Source organism: Meles meles, chromosome 1, assembly GCF_922984935.1.
Source record: "Meles meles chromosome 1, mMelMel3.1 paternal haplotype, whole genome shotgun sequence".
Taxonomy (NCBI): domain Eukaryota; kingdom Metazoa; phylum Chordata; class Mammalia; order Carnivora; family Mustelidae; genus Meles; species Meles meles.
The window spans coordinates 23757846-23771874 of NC_060066.1; the positions used below are offsets into that span (position 1 = coordinate 23757846).

The window sequence follows — 14029 nt, forward strand, 5'->3', positions numbered from 1 at the left end:
AGAAAGCAGGGGAGGAAATGCAATAATTACTAGAAGGCTTCATGGGTAACCTAAAAATGAATACGGCAGTCCCCCCTTATCGGGGGGATACATCCCAGGCCCCCCAGTGGATGCCTGAAACCGCAGATACCAAACCCTATATATACCACATTTTTTCCCCTATAATACATACCTCTGATAAAATTTAAGTCATAAATTAGGCACAGGAAGAGATTAACAACAATAACTAATAATAAAAGAGAACAGTGTAACAACATACTGTAAAAAGCTTATGGGAATGTGATGTCTCTCTCTCTCAAAATGTCTTACTGTTCTGTACTTACCCTTCTTGTGAGGGTGTGGGACAGTAAGAGGTCTGTGTGATGAGATTAAGTGAGGGGAATGGCATAGGCATTGTGACATCCTGTTAGGTAGTTCTTGAGCTTCTAACAAGAAGTCAGAAGGAAGATCATCTGCTTCCGGAGCACAGGGGTAACTGAAACTCTGAAAGGCAAAAACTGCACATAAGGGGAGACAACTCCATTGCCAAACTCCCCTCATTTCTAAATTTCATTACAAACCACCATTAACTAAAATGGTTGTCAAAAACCATCACGGCAACACAAAGTAATATGGTATTTTAGGTGATAGATTTATTTACTAGTTCAAGACACATGAAAATTTATATATCAAGAGCCACATGAAAAGGACTTGTGGTTTTTTATTGCCAACATGCTCGATATTGTATGACAGTTGTATGACAGCTATGCTAAAATGGTGATAATAGGGCGGGGTTCATTACTTTCAGGTGAAGGAACATGGTATTAAAACTGTACCTACAACTCATTAGAGCTCATCTTGCCACTTCCGGTTTCCAATTTGGGGCACCAACATTTGGAAGGTAGTGTGAAACAAGAGTGGAGAGCTGATGAAGGAAGGGCATTTCGATCACAGTGACAAACCGCGGAGGGACTTAAAATCCAAAGACTGAAAGAGTCCTTTTCAATGATCTTAGAAGTCCTTGGTAATAGATTGCTTGGAGACGATTCAGTCTGTGGGCAGGAACAATTGGTGGATGTTTCAGGAAACCAGGGAAGAGGTTTCTTTCTATTAGAAATACCAAAAATGAATCTGCCTATCTTAAGAAGCAATCATTTTCCTGCCTCTGGTAGTGTTCACATAGAGACTGGATAGAACAAAGGGATTTCTACATTGCTTGGGCAACTGGTCAAGTTTTAGATCCCTTTCAATTCTACGATTATTTGATTCTCAGTATTTCTAACTACCACTTAGTATTTTTTTGGATAGCACCCCTCCAAAAAAAAAGAAAAGAAAGAAAAAGAAAAGAAAAGTAAAAGAAAGAAAAACAAAATATCTTGAACAGTTTCTAAATATTTAGAAAAAGTTTATTGAATATAGTAGTTTTCATTGCCATGAAGAAATGCATTCAGATGTCATCATACAATAAATCGCAGAAAAAGCTTTATTTTAGCTTTCTTCTTTGGCATAGGCACAACGTTTATGTAATCTTAACGATGCATATATATTTTGCCATTTTATCTGATTTGTTGTTATAAAAGAAACATGTTTAAATTGTATACTTACACAAGCTCAGCATCATTTTCTCTTTACCGATTTAGCTAAATATAGATTGCAAGACTCAGAAGTGAGCAATTCGTTGATGATTCTCAGCCTTTTGTGCTAAAAATTTATAATCTGGAAAGTAAAAACTCCCAACCAGAGAAGACTGACTCTACCCACAGCTCCAGGCAGGATGGAAATAATTTGATAATATGAAAAATATAACTCTATTTATTCTCAGTTTCCATGAGCTACTCAGATTCAGCCTATGTCCTAAGATATTTCTTCACAAGTGGGGCATACCTATAAAGTTTGGGGATTCTTAAGTAAAGAAATTTGCATGTCAGTTAAAGATTAAATCTTTGAAATGTATATTCAAATCAGTGAACCATATGCAAAAAAAGAAACAGTCTCTAAAATGGGGCACTCCCTTGAAAGAATGCTAGTACCTCAGTGCATATTTCAGAGGGAATGGGGAGTTTCAAAATATGGAGGAAAATTAATTTTACTAGTTTAAGAAAGATGTGAGGGTTTTTCTTTGAAATCAAAGAGAGATCAGTTGTGTTGTATGTTATAAATCTTGCTCACTACAACATAAGTATTTAATAAACTTGACTATGGACTGATAGCATCAAGGAATATTTTTGAACATAGGCAAAATGCAAGTGATTTAGCTAACATGACTTTACATATTCATTATATAAATTTCAATGCTTGCTAAAGTTGTGGAGAGATAATTTAATCATCATAATGGAGTGCTTATAGGATTACACTAAGGAAAGTTACTATATGTAGTTGGATTAAAAAAATAATGTTGCACAATAAACCTCATGCATAATACATCTCCTAATAGCAAGGATTCAGAGATGCCAAAGGGCAAATCAAGACATAACTACCCAGTCCAACATCAGCCTATAAGGACTATATATAGAAAAAAATAATAAATAAAAAAATAAAAACCTGAATGTCCCTCTTTAGCCCTTCTTTCAGGTATCACTCTGGAATTCTATATCCAACATTGTAAAGGATTGCATAGGATTTAAAAAACGAGAAGTTACTGTAGATAAAATTCCACAATTAAAGTAATCAAACAAATATGAGCAGGAAAAAAAAAACTTAAGGTCTAAAGTCTTAGAAAATGGCATAATAACGTAAGAGCAAATTCATTTTATAGAAAAACTATAGCATTGCTCAGAAGAATGCTAAATAAAATAAAACATAAGGTACTATGTTCATATTTCAACAGATCATTAATTTTTCCTACCAAATGAACTTGTTGAATTAGTTAAGCATCAAAAAAAAAAAATTATATGGAAGAAAAAGAGGCCAAAATACAAAGAACATGCTCAGTGACAGTATGTTTTGTTATACAAAGGTATTTAAAGGGATTAAAAATATATTTTCTTTTAGCTTCCTAAAGATTGGAGAAGGGCATCTGTATTAATGGAGTTTGCAGATGGATGCCAACATTAAATTAAATTGTCAACACTAAGAAATATGTTAAAATGTGAGGACTTCTAAAGAATGATAAATGGTTACAGAAATAATGATATAAATTAAGCAAGTGTAAAGCAAAATATCTGCAGAAAATAATTGAAAATACACTATTCTGTGGTGAACCCGAAAGATAATTAAGAACTGTCATAGACCAGTGGTTCCCTTTCTTGGGTCGTGACCTAGATTAAGGTTGCTGAGGGCCTACAGAGGGTCAGGAAGGATCCTGGGGCAGGGGTGGGGGGTTGTCTCTGACCTCCTGGATAAACATAGAAGGGCATAGGGGAAGGAGTTGTTTTTTGATTTTTTTCTCCCTCCCCACCCCCGAGAAAGAGGAAACAGTAGGGAGGAAATGTAGGGTAGTGAGGAGTCCTTCTCTGGGCCACAGCATCAGAGCTGTAACCAGTATTTACAGATGAATGACACAGATACCCTTAGAGCTGTCAACACTGCAATCCTCACTGCCTACCTGGGATCCAGGGGAGCCGGTGGTTCGTGAAATGTTGTATTGCAATAATGCCTGTTCGATATTAATTTCAATAGAGCAAATAGGTGGAACTCTTCTAGGAACTCTTTCAGTCTGGCCAGTGAAGCCATAATGATGACCAATTTATAGCTTTCGTAAAAGGCAATTAAGAAGCAGGGTAGTTGATGTTAGAAGTTGGTGGGAAATAGTCGGTTCGCAAAGAAAAATACTGAGGTCCAAAAAAGAAGCAGGATTTTTTCTCTCTCTCCCTCTCTTTTTTTTTTTTTTCCTCTGGGATCCAAATAAGAAAATTTGGGGCAATTTTGATTTTTCTGAATGAGAGCCAAGAACAACTAAAATAATGAAGAAGCTCCAAGGATACCGTGGAGGAGAAAAAAATGTGTCATTTAAGCTGCAGAAAGAGAAGCCTTCAAATAAATTAATGTGGTAGGCAGCTCAGGTGACTGGTAAAAATAACATGGTATTAACATAGAAGCTAAGTGACATAGAAACGAAAAATTTAGCTTGGATATAGGGAACTATTTCCAACAGATGGGTATCTAAACATCTAAGCTTGCATACAGGCGTTTAAATGAGCAGCAGAACATTAATTTCTGTATGTTGAAGTTTAATGTGATCCTGAGACAGAAACCAGGTACTGTACTTCCAGATGCGAACCACATCATCAGTTGATATTTCTCAAACAGCTGTCTGTTCCATTCACAAATGATTTCAACCTGATAATTTTCAGCTCTGAAGTATCATTTCATGTGCACACTGCCAACTCATAGACCCTCTTAGAGGTTCGTACACTGTCATCAGGGTTGTGCTGCTCAACGCCCTTTTCCTAGAACAATAAAAACCCTCCATACTTTTTCAACTTGTCACGTTTTCATTGCATTATAGAATTTAAAGAAGCTTTGAAGATGAAAAAGACTGTACACAATACTGAAGTGTTACTATTATTATGATGATGATGATATGGTCTACAAGATGTACAAGGGCATTTTGGGATGAATGTATTATGAGTCACAAAGTTGCAACTGAAGACAGCTGTTTGATTGCTACTTGAGAGAGTAGAGTTGAACAAGCTTGAATATGGATGATCTCATTTGGCTTTATAAAAAAACTAAACAGAGCACAGGCAGTTAGTTGGATAATATATCTCCAAGGAAAAGAAAACTTAGTGTAATTCATCTCTCGCTTCAGTATATATCATACTCTTGCTTAGAAACTCCAGATAGGATTTCTGTTTCCAAAAGGTCAGATTATCTTTAGCATGGTGACCTCACTCTTGGGTCACAACATGTAATCCTGCTGATTATTATTACTTTTTGAACTTTATTTATTGCTGTCTTAATTTCTTTGTATTTCCCTCTGCTATATTATAATTATTTCATGATTGATATTTTTCTTGGCCATTTTTTCCTCCTTTGGGAATGAAGAAAAAATTACTTAGAACATTGGCTTGTATTCGCGAACTCCGGTGCTTCTGTAAAGCATGGAGGGAGAAGAGGAATTCAAAACCTACAACCCACTTGGTGCAAGATGCAAAGAAATCAAAAGTTAAATAATTATATAAGATGAAATAACAAGAAATGCCAAGAATTCCATGTGGTTAATTACCAATTGAGTCAAATAGACCAAAAGGACTACAGATTTAGGAGGGGAAACACTCACATAGTGTTAACCTGGATTACAACATCGTAACAAAGAAATGGGACTTTTCCAAAGTTGTGTTGATAGGCAGAAAGGACCAGAATGACATTTAAACTGAAGGAATGCTGTGAGAAAAGTCACAGAGGTGGAAAGGAAAAGGAGTTTTTCATGGAATGATATGATTAGCATAAAGAGCCTCTGAGGAATTCTGGGAAAAGGGATGGAAAAGCTGCTGGGGAAAGTTTTAGGCAGCTGTTGAATCTAGATGAAGACGATGAAACTTTAGTCTGAAAGCCTAGGATAACAAATACCACATGTCACATCCAATTTATTGATTGATCCACAGATAGACTGATTTATAGAGGATATCCTAAAATTTGTGTTAACAAAGATTATGAATTAACTGTGGAGGGATTTTCAAGGTTCAGTGGAAACAGCCCTATGCATATGGGCATAAATGTAATGGGAATATGGATGCAGAACACACGCTGTTTACCATCTATGAGTTAAGCAATAGGGAGTCACTGAAGATGTTGATATGGAAGAATAACTATACTAAAGGGTTTTTTAAATATTTCTTTAATAGACACAAATGTAGATTAGAGAAAGAAGACTGTGGTGCAAACAATCAGGCATGAGATGGAAGTCTTAATCAGGGAAAGTGGCCATAAGGAAGGAAAAAATGATGGAAAGAAATAACACAATCAAGAAAAAAAAACAATAAGCCCTGAGGAATGTTGTGCGTATGGGATATAGGTAAGAATGAAACAAAGATGAATACGCAGTTTTGAGCTCCAGTGACTGAGAGGCTTTGTCTGATAACTTACAAATGTACTTTGTCATTGAATATGCTTGTCAACCTTGTGAAATCTGGATCTGGGTCACTTAGTATAGGGAGAGTACCCCCTAACTAATACTCTAAAATGGAGTGGAGAAAATGGAGAACATTTGGTTAGATCATTCTGACCTCTGAAATTTCACTTTGTGGGCACCCTGCTAACTTGTAGACCCTCTCAGGGGTTTGCACACTGTGATTAGGGTTGTGCTGTTCAACAACCTTTTGAGAAAAGAAAACCCTGTCCAAGGGAGAATTAAGTGATTCTTTGTCATTATTGATAGTATTTAATTTTTTTTATAAGTAGACTCATGATTTTCAGTGGCTTATACTGTGTAAGCAAAGGGTGAATACATTATACTTTCTTGACTGAATGTATCACCAAGGGTCGAGTATGGAATTTCCTAAAAGGCAGAGACCACGTATACTTTGATAATAATGTAGGGATGGAAGCTCTGTAGGGATCCTCTCCAAACAGGTTTCTGTTGAAAAGGAAAATGTTTATTTAATTTTTGTAATTTATACTATAGTTTGTACTATCAGTAGTTGGATGTACAAGGTGAAAATGAGGTCTTTCATATCAGATCACACAGTCTTAAAAATACAGCCTGTGGAGTCAGTAAATTTTCATACTGGGGGATGACTCTTCCGGCTAAATTAGGCCCCAAAATGCAACATTTAAGAGGACTATCAATAAAAACGGTTAAAAAAAGCATTCGCCAAAAACAGCAAGGAAACTAATCCTCCTTCCTCGGAATTTATCATTGGCTGCATCTTATATGTAGCATTATCTCAAGTAAGAACACCAGGGGTACAAAAAGGTAAAATTTACTAGTCATTTAATATTGTTTTCCCTACAGAATTATTTACCAAAGACGGAGGCACATGTTCCAATGGTATATTTAAATTTATTTCATTTGTGAGAATTTGTTTTCAGAGCAGTTGTGAAGAAAACTACTTTTGTTAATTCACGTTTCTGTTTTAATTTGCTAACTTGTAAAAAGATACCTGCTAAATGATGGAGACAGAGATACACTACATGATATATAGCTTAAAAGTCAAATCCTGAAGGAGATAACCTACTTCTCCAAATGCTTAACATATCTAAGAATGGCTTGAACTCCTATGACATAATCTAACCTAGAAATGGGTAAGGAAAATATCCTAGCACCAGAACTAAATTTGGTTCTGTTACTTTTTTTTTTTTTTTTTAAATGAAGAAACTGTGTGAACTTGAGAAGTTACTAAATTTCTCTGGGTTTTCATTTCCTTAGCTGTGAAGTGAAGAGATCAGACAAGATGCTCTTTCACAGAACTAAATTTTATGAGGCTTTATCAGGTGGAATCTGTGTAGGTAATGAAGTAGGCTGAAGAGAAACCCATGAACTTTGATTTTGACCCTTATCAACACGAGAAAGTCTGGAGCTACTGGCTGGCTGCTTTCTTTGCGCTCCTACATTTCCCCACTGACTGAAATACATAGGAGGAAAGACCTGAGAGGAATAGTACATGCTGACTTGATTACAGAGCCCTGGAGACCCTGAAGGATCCAGGTGAGCTGCCTCAGAAGGTATGAAATTATATATCCCTGCCGCATTTCCTCCAAGTGTCTTCAAAAAAGAATTCGTTTCCATGGGCACTTCCATGCCATGCTGGTGAAGACATAATCAGTGCCTTATTTCTGGAGATCATTTGGACCATACCTATCAGGATGTAAGATGTATATATACCTATCTTTCAGTAATCCCCCTTCTAAGAATCTGACCTATGGAGATGACTGCAAAGCTCTACACTCAAGAATGCTCATAGCATTCTTCGCCATTGTGAAAAACTGGAAACAATATAAAACATGACAGATAGAGGCTCTACACAGCCATTAAAAATAAATGGAATGGAAAGATGTGGACAACAACTTATCAATTATAAAAAAAGGATTTTTTTTACTATTCATAGTTTATTTATCTACTTTAAAATTAATTTATTTAAATGAAAAAAAAAAAGAAACAAAAACAGTTCACCATTTCGCCCAACTCCTACCTCTGCCTCTGGCAACCATCAATCTGTTCTCTGTACCTTGTCGTTATTTTAGATTTTACATATAAGTGAGGTATATGATAATTTTTTTTTTGTCTGACTTATTTCAGTTAGCATCATTCCCTCAAGTTTCATCCATGTTGTCACAAATGGCAAGATTTCATTTGTTCTCACAGCTGGATAATATTCCTTTGTATATATGTAGCACAATTTCCATATCCATTCATCAATATGTTGTCTATTGTAAATAATGGTGCAGTGAACATGAGGGTGCATTTATCTTTTCGAATTATTGTTTTCATTTTCTTCTGATCAATACCTAAAACTGGAATTGCTGGATCCTATACTAGCTCTATATTTATTTTTTTTAGGAATTTTCGAACTGCTTTCCACAGTGGTTGCACCAACTTACATTTTCAATAACAGTGCACCGAGGTTCCCCTTTTCTCCATATCCTCACCAACACTTGCTACTTCTTGTCTTTTTGATAATAGCCATTCTAACAGGTGTGAGGTGATGTCTCATTGTAGTTTTGATTTGTATTTCCCTGATGATTAATGATGTTGAGCATCTTTTCATGTGTATGTTGGCCATCTCCATGTCTTCCTTGGAAAAAAATGTCTATATTGATCATCTGCCCATTTGTAAATTGGATTATTTGTTTGTTTTTGCCATGGAGTTGTATGAGTTCCTTATGTATTTTGAATATGAACACCTTCTCAGACGTATGATTGGCAAATATTTTCTCCCATCCAGTAGGTTGCCTTTTCATTTTGTTGATGGTTTCCTTTGCTGTTCAGAAGCTGTTTTGTTTGGTGTAGTTCCACTTGTTTGCTTTGGCTTTCATTGCTTTTGCTTTTGGTGTCAGATTCAAAAGACCATCACCAAAACCTAGGTCAAGGCACTTACTGCCCATGTTTTTCTCTAGAGTTTTATGGTTTCTGATCTTTTGTTTAAGTCTTTAATCCATTTTGAGGGTTTTTTTTTTTAAAGCTTATTTTTGTGCATGGCACCTGTGGTTCAGTTTCATTCTTTTGCACATAACTGTCCAATTTTCCTAATACCATTTATTGAAAAGATTGTCCTTTTCTTGTGTATATTCTTGACTCCTTTGTCATAAATTAGTTGACCATATACATGTGAGTTTATTTCTGGGTTATGTTCAATTGATGTGTTTGTCTATTTTTATGCCAATCCCACATTGTTTTAATGACTATAGCTTTGTAATATAGCTTGAAATCAGGGAGTATGATACCTCCAACTTTGTTCTTTTTTTCTTAAGATTGCTTTGACTATTTGGGATTTTTATGGTTGCATAAAATTTTTGACTTGTGTGTTCTATTTCTGTGCAAAGTGCCTTTGGAATTTTGATAGAGATTGCATTGAATTTATAGATTGCTCTGGATAATGGGGACATTTTAACAACATTAATTCTTCTAATAGATGAGCACAGACTATCTTTTCATTTATTTGTGTCTTCTTTGATTTCTTTTGTTAAAGTCTAGAGACCAACATGACTTACACACCATTTATGAAAAAATTGTGTGTGTATACCTGAGTGTAAGTGCACTGATAGGGTTTCAGATGTTTTTAACTCATTTTTGAGCCCTTTTAACACTTGAACTTTGTTTTTTAAGATTATATTTATTTGAGAAGGAGAGTGAGTGAGAGAGAGAGAGTGAGCACAGGTAGGGGAGGAGGAGAGGGAGAGGAAGCAAGCCATTTCAGGACTTGATCCTGGGATTCAGGGATCATGACCTGAGCTGAGGGCAGACGCTTAACTGACTGAGCCACCCAGGCGCTTTGCACTTAAATTTTTAATAATCAATGTGTATTAAGATTTTAAAAACAGGAACTGAATATGGAATAATTTTGACTCCCAATGAGCAGAAAGTGAACATAGAACACCTGGATAACAGCTATGCCAATGATGACCATTCTTTTTAGTTCATGATTAAGTTGTGAAATACTAAAATTTGGAATGACTTTTTTTTCTTTCTTTTTTTTTTAATATTTTATTTATTTATTTGACAGAGAGAGAGGTCACAAGTAGGCAGAGAGGCAGGCAGAGAGAGAGGGAGAAACAGGCTCCCCACTGAGCAGAGAGCCCTATGCGGGGCTCAATCCCAGGACCCTGAGATCATGACCTGAGCCAGAGGCAGAGACTTAAACCACTGAGCCACCCAAGCGCCCCTGGAATGACTTTTTTTTTTTTAAGATTTTATTTATTTATTTGATAGAGAGAAATCACAAGAGAGGCAGGCAGAGAGAGAGGAAGGGAAGCAGGCTCTCCGCTGAGGAGAGAGCCCGATGTGGACTCGATCCCAGGACCCTGAGATCATGACCTGAGCTGAAGGCAGCGGCTTAACCCACTGAGCCACCCAGGGGCCCCTGGAATGACTTTTTTTTAAGGAATATCTTAATTATCAGGAATTACAATGTCTGCAACTGTGCTTAACTATTTCTTTGTTATATCATCATAACCAAAGGATTTTTCTTTTATCCTGGCTTATAAGCCCTGAAATTATGTTACTATCATGTGTTATGCTTTATGATAATGTTGTTCTAACTTTGAACAGATTCTGTTATTAAGATTTTTTTAACTAGGATATTTTGTCTTTTCTTGAATGTTCTTGTAGGATACGTATTTCACCTGTTCAACATCTGAAGCCACTCTTTACGGTATACATCTTTCTAGGATGTAACGGAAAACGTCCCTTTGTGGAAGTTAATCGTGTGAGATACTTGCTTTTCTTGAGCTAAGACACAACCTTTGCCTTCAGACATTCCAGCACCACTCTAACTGAGGAGCTGCTACCTCAGGAGGGAAGTGAGCAGTAATCCTCTTTCTTGGTGGCCCACACAGTGCTGATGGCTGCATGGGCATGTCTCTGGGGCAAAAGTGCCAGCTCTTCAAGTGTCAGATCTTGAGCTCAGAAACGGCAGCACTGATTTCTTTATCAGTTCACTTTAATAACAAACAAACAAAAAGCATAAATCCACATTGGGCATAGAGCCCAATGTGGGGCTTGAACTCACATCCCGGAATCAAGACCCGAGCTGAGATTAAGAGTCAGACTTTTAAACCACTGGATCACGCAGGCACCCTTCATCAGTTTAGTTACAAACGTAGTTTGAGTTGTTGTTTCTGAAACTAAGCTTTGAGTTGGTTTTCCAGTTCTCCCAATGATTGTCTGAGCTGCTATGTGCACTTTATTTTCTTCTTAATCATCCAGTCAGCTTGGGACCGAGGACTCAGTCTGATAAACTCACACTTCTCTGCTTCCTATCACCGCACATACACTCATACCTGCATCTTTGCCTTTTCTTTGACACCACGAAGGAAGTGTGCCCCTCTCAACCCAAGAAGGAGGGTATATTAGTGATGCCATCTGTCACCATCTTACGAATTTGGCTTCTCACCTTATGTTCTCTCTTATCTGCTTTATCAATCACTCCCTTTTCACAGGATCGTTCCCTTTCACATGTATGTTCATGCATCTGCCAACTTTGAAAACGTGTCTTGCCTCACCCGTACTTACAAGTACCCAAGTCTCTGGATCCTTAACTGCCATACACCCTAAAAAGTTTATGTGTGCACATTGCTTCCTCTTCCTGGCCTTTGACTCATTCCCCAGCTCTCCTCATTATGGTTTCAGTTCTCATCATTCCACTGGAACATTTTGTGATAAGGTCTCCAACAATCTAATTCTCTAAAATCTAACTCAGGTAACTCAAACTCTTCGTTTCCTTTCTTTCTTGAAATAGCTTCCTTCCTCTTGGGTTATTTGCACCCTGCTCGGTTTTCCCTCTTTCACATAGGTTGCTCCTTTCCAGTCTCCTTTGTTGGTTGAGAAGAAGTCTTTGCCTCCAACTGACCTCTCTCGTCTCAGTCCTATGTTCTCAGCTTTTCTGTAATTTTTCCAGAAATAATATGATATATTTTTGTGGCTGGAAATGTCACTTGTACACTGATGACAAGTGACAGTATACAACTGACATTGTATCTTTCCTTCCCAGATCTCTTTACCATAAGTTCTAGACTTCACATCTCCACTTGAATGTCACACTCGCCCCACTAAAACCTGTTCCTTCCCTAATCTTTTTCATCCCAGTAAATGGCACCACCATCACCCTGTTTCTTCAAGTAAGTAACTTTGCATCTTCTTTTCCTCTTGTTTCTCACATGCAGTTCATCAGAAATACCACCAATTTTACATGCAAATTATTCCTCATGTCTCCTCACTCGTCTCTACTTCCTTGGGCAGTACCCTAATCTCTTACCAAAGTACTCTCGTAACCCTATAACCACTCCAGTTCTTGGCTTGTGGGCTTTTCCTTAAAAGATCATAAGTTCTCTGCCAGAAGGGCTCTTGTTGTTCTTGAATTTTTTGCTCTTATCTCAGTGCCTCATTCATAGTTGGTGTTCATTAAATATTTATTTAATGAAAAACTTAGTCCATCAATCAATCCATCAATCAATTGATTAGACCGAACTGGCGGCAAGTTGAATACTAACTTGTCTGGAAAAGTTGGAAAAAAAATGAGCAGATGGTGATATGAATTGGATTGGGATGCTTTATAAATAAAATTAAAATCCCCATTATCAAGCTGCCAAGTAAAGAAGTTGAATGATAATATTGAATATTCAAAGTAGGTGGACTGAGAGGTAGATTCATGTTAGTGACATCGCAATTTATCTCATTTGCAATGGAAATTGCTCTTAAAATAATTCAATACAACCAACTACTATTAATTAACTTGTTAACAAATAATTATTGAGCACCTATTATATGGCAGGTACTGTTATGAATGCAGGGAATACAGCGGCAAGCAAAACAGAAAAGAACCTGCATTTATGAAACACACAACTTAGGGAGAGAGACAAATCAGATAAATGAGTAAACTCTTATCATATACTGATAAACTTGGTGGATAAAAAATAGAGCAGGAAAGGAGGATGTAAAATGTGCACAAGGATTTAACATTTTAGATTGAGTGTCCAGGATGGGTCTCACTGAGGAGCTCACTTTTTTTTTTTTTTTTTTAATTTGACAGAGAGACCGAGGTCACAAGTAGGCAGAGAGGTAGGCAGGGCAGTGGGGTGGGGGGGAAGCAGGCTCCCTGCTGAGCAGAGAGCCTGATGTGGGGCTCCATCCCAGGACCCTGAGATCATGACCTGAGCCAAAGACAGAGGCTTAACCCACTGAGCAACCCAGGTGCCGTAGGAGCTGATTTTTTTTGTTGTTGTTTCCACTCTTTATTGTAAAAATATGGAATGCTTCACGAATTTGCGTGTCATCCTTGCGCAGGGGCCATGCTAATCTTCTCTGTATCGTTCCAATTTTAGTATATGTGCTGCCGAAGCGAGCACAGGAGCTGATTTTTAAGTAAATATTTGAATGAGGTGAGGGAGAGAGCTATGGGAATACTCATGGGAAAAGTATACCAGGGGGAACAGAAGATGCAAAGGCCTTGAGGAGGTCATGTATTTTCATATTAGAAGACTATCAAGAAGACCAGGGGCTGGAGTGGAGTGAACAAAGGTGAGGATAATAGGAAATCCATTGAGGGGTAGAGTTGGGGGGGGTGGCGGTAGGATTCTTCCTGAATTATAGTGAAGGCTTTAGATTTAATGCAAAATGATGTGAAAAGCCATTAGAGGACTTTGAGTAGAGGTGTGGTACATGATCTGGCTCAAGATTTAACAGGATCACAGAGTATGTTTCACAATTATTAGTCTACAAAATCAGTTGAGGGATGCCAAAATCAACCAGGTTCAAAATTATCATAATTCCAGAACTTGTGCAAATATGCATTACAGTCCTGTACTTAAAGTATGGTAGTTATATGGCTTTCTGATATTTTGTCCCAAACAGAAAAAATAAAGAAAAACCCATTAAAGACAAATAATACTCAAAAGCGCTTATAATAATTATATTACTTTACCTTACAAAAATTATTTCTAAAAAGAAAAAATC

General features: G+C 37.1%; 1 non-coding gene across 1 annotated transcript; it reads right to left on the reverse strand.

The window, feature by feature from the left end:
- Positions 1 to 13315: 13315 nt before the first annotated feature.
- On the reverse strand, positions 13316 to 13422 carry LOC123928049. The gene has a single exon (XR_006815591.1). It is a non-coding gene; the product is annotated as a U6 spliceosomal RNA (small nuclear RNA).
- Between the last annotated feature and the right edge of the window lie 607 nt (positions 13423 to 14029).